This window comes from Mastomys coucha, unplaced genomic scaffold (assembly GCF_008632895.1).
Source record: "Mastomys coucha isolate ucsf_1 unplaced genomic scaffold, UCSF_Mcou_1 pScaffold4, whole genome shotgun sequence".
Lineage (NCBI taxonomy): Eukaryota > Metazoa > Chordata > Mammalia > Rodentia > Muridae > Mastomys > Mastomys coucha.
The window spans coordinates 26130982-26134686 of NW_022196910.1; the positions used below are offsets into that span (position 1 = coordinate 26130982).

At 37.4% G+C, this 3705-nt stretch overlaps 1 long non-coding RNA gene across 1 annotated transcript in view; it reads left to right on the forward strand.

The window, feature by feature from the left end:
- LOC116076460 overlaps window positions 1-841 on the forward strand; it is a 12930-nt gene extending 12089 nt beyond the window's left edge. The window contains exon 3 of the long non-coding RNA XR_004112966.1: window positions 722-841. This is a non-coding gene — a long non-coding RNA (uncharacterized LOC116076460). The remainder of the gene's footprint in view (window positions 1-721) is intronic.
- The last annotated feature ends 2864 nt before the right edge of the window (window positions 842-3705 follow it).

The following is a 3705-nucleotide window of genomic DNA, read 5'->3' on the forward strand; positions in this document are numbered from 1 at the left end:
AGAGAATGAATCACAGGTTCTGGGCTAAGGACCTTCCACAGTCATTGAATTCATAATTTGAACTCTATTTTTTTAAAAGGCTCTTATCCAATGATATAAAAGCCTGCAAACCTTGCTTTCATATCAACTCATTTTTAGTGATTTTCTGACATATAAGCTGTTACTTTTTCTAGAAAATAGCATCAGCTTACCTACCTTGAGCCAAAACCATCTCATCCTTTCATGATATGCCACAGTTTCCAGAGTTCTTTATCATTTCTGAGGTATACGTTTGGTGACTCTTACATCATTTGAATCTCTGTAAATTTATAATTTACCTTTCTTGAGTTATATTTCTAATTAATTAATAACCAAACACCTTAATTATCTTCATGTGTCATATGCCTGATGTACTACAATCATGGAAAGACTCCTTGCTCTTTTTTTTTTCTTTTTTTCTTTTTTTTTTTTTACTTTTGTTCAATAAATTGAACAATATTATAATGAAGTTATCAGCTAAATCAGAGTGTGAACCAGCCATTTTTGCAGTCTACTGTGATGAATTCCCAGCTTCCCTATTTTGTATGTCGGGCCGTTCCTTACCATCGTGGTGGTTACAGAGGGGTAGTCACACTGAAATCATTTGCCAGTAACAAAAGCACGATGTCCAGTGTCATATGTCACTCAGAACTTTATTCCACAGAACTGAAAAGTTTATGTAAGTGGGGATTTTTCTCTGCAGTTTTTACCAAGACCCAAAGCCAAAGGTCCAGGACCTCGACCATCGCAAGTTTAAATTCAAGCTTTAGAGACTGAAACCAAAGGAGATACAGCTCAGAGGAACTTCAGAGGTGAGCCTGAACATCATGCTGTTGTGGTTAAGGAACACTGTGATAGTGAGGAGTCCACTGTTAATGACACAGAATTGTAACCACTGGATCCTAATCTCCATCTGCTAATTGGCCACTATGAGGATATGGTTAGATCAATCCTTCAGGTTCTTTTTCTTATATACTTTCTATATATTGAGATTTCTTTTGAGAGAGAAGTAATTTTAAAATGTTGTAAAGTTCTTGGCTCATAGTAAGCATTCTACTCATATTAGCTGTTTTTATTACCAACTATTATCTCAAATAGGGCTTTTTTGAGGTAATGAATATTTCTGATTGTGTGGATTTTGTTGTGATTCTAGTTTTATGCAATATTTTATCTGAGCAGGGCCAACCAAACATAAAAATAAAACACATTTCACTTTCATCATAACTTGACTAGAATTGGCTCCTCAAATTAGTTATTTGAGAAGCATATTACATTTCTATTATTTAAACTATAGAAATAATGGTAAAATTACAAATGAACTGTCTCAAAAGTATGCATTTACATGGAGTATACATCAGGGACATGGAATATAAAACTACATTGAAGACTTTGTGCCTTGCCAAAGGACAGTGTTTTATAAAGCAATGCTCTCATCTAATGTGTATAAGGATATAATTAAGACAACATAGAAATGTACTCTAGTACTTTCATGGGTTGCATTATTATCTAGTCAGAGGAAAGACAACTAAACACATTGTCCTAACAATGTGTAAGCTACTATGGGAGATGAACACATGCAGTATTGGAATATTTAAGTTTAAGCTTTCATTTAATTTTGAGATGCCGTCTCTCTGTAAGCCTTTGATAGCCTCATGAACTTTTTGTGTGTGCATGTGTTTATGTTTACTTTAGACATAAAAAAATCTTTTATATACCTAATGACAACATTTCTTTCCCCTACTTCTCCTATGTCCAAACCCCTTTCCTAATTCACAGCCTCTTGTTCTTTAACCATTGTTAATACACACACATACACATACACACACATACACACACACACACACACACACGAGTCTGTGCAGTGTTCCTTGCACATATATGTTTCTTGAACTGACCACTTTATTGGATAACATTCACTATCTATGACAGAAATTGACCATGAGCTCTCAACAATATGCTTGCCTAAACAGGATCTTAACGTTTCAACAAGAGTTGACATCCTAATGTAGATGGGAGAAACCTCATAGGGCTATCTCTATAGAAAAATCTATAGGCAACAAACAATTTGAGAGAGGAAAGAGGGAGAAACAAAGAGAGAGGAGAGAGAGAGAGAGAGAGAGAGAGAGAGAGAGAGAGAGAGAGGGAATATTAAGCTTTGTATATTTTAAGAGAATGGTTTTTTTGCCCACACTACTTGAGACCACAAAACATGCTCTCTTACCTTAATAAAGTTTAGTACAAAAAAAATGGCAATAGTGATGGTAAAGTAAGTTTTCTTTAAGTAAATTAAATACAAAACACCTGTTAGTACTCAATGCAGGTGTCTAACAGAGTTTTAGAGAGGAAATAATTAAGGCCATTTTCCTCCTTACCAAATAAGTATCCTAAAAAGGAAATCCCAAGGGAGTGCTAGTGTCAATTAGGATACAGGTGATCCAACACTCAAGGAGGGGCTTTCATTTCTGTCAAAAGCACAGTGACATTTAGATTCCAAACACAAAAACTCAGGGTGCCTCAGTTGAAGGGTGCTGATAAAAACATCTGTGAGTCATTCCAGTATGCAGTGTAAAAAAAAAAAAAAAAAAAAAAAATTTGAGGACTTTCCTCAAAGTGTGAAAGGATTTGGGAGCTATTCTCCCACCCACTGGGTGGGGTGGAATGGCTTGATGTGTCACTGGGTGTAACTAGATGATGACACACCATGATGAAAATCCCAGTGATGAAATTTCTTAGAGCGGCCCCTACCCAGCCTCACTGAGCATCACCACACAGATTAGACAACCCCCCCCCCTTCACATTCCAGCACAGAAATGAAAGGAACCAGTAGAATGCAAAAGTAGGGTGTACTGTCAGGGAGTCATTTTCAGCCCTTTGAGTTCACGAAGGGGTCTGGAAGACAGATGTATGTGAAAGGAGTCATCCAGAGCAGCCTCTCTTGCTCTTATCTGGAATGAATAGACAGCTTTGTCATGCAGCTGCCCAAGGCTAATCCTCTACACTCCCTCAATCTCCTCAGTCTACTGCCTGAGGACCTTTGAAGCCAGGACTTAAACCACTAAAATTAGAAGCAGGATTATACTGGTTGCAGACTGCTGAAAAGCTTACCGCTTCCTGGAAAGAGCAGGGACTGATGTATGATTGTCTGTGGAGGGATAAACAGAGAGAGAGGGAATGTCAATTTTAAGGGAATAGTGAAGGCCAACTTAGGAGGTTTTCAATAAATCTGACTAGCCTTTCTCTGACACTCAGACATACTCATAAGCTATATTTTCATACATAGAGATTTTACCCAATTGATTTAGGTGTTTGTTTATAAAATGCCCTATTTCCTTACAATTGATCCCTTCCCCCCTTACCCTCTCAGTCATACACCACTTACCCATACACCACTGCTAAGCTTGCCATAAAATATCCAGTCCCATTTTGGTGGTTTATTTTTTTATGGAGTTTTCTGACAAACAATCCTAATCTAACTGGCTTTCTATGATTGTAGCATAGTTAGGAGTGTTAGGAGTGATTATTGCCCTAGAGACGCTCCAGAGTCCAGAGAAGTGCCATCTCTATTGGCTGAGAAGTCATGTTATGCACATGCCTACCAATTTATAATGTGGGTACATGCCTATGAACCCCTAAATTGAAAATGCTATAAGTTCAAATGCTTTCAGTACAGCTGGGTCAGCAACATAG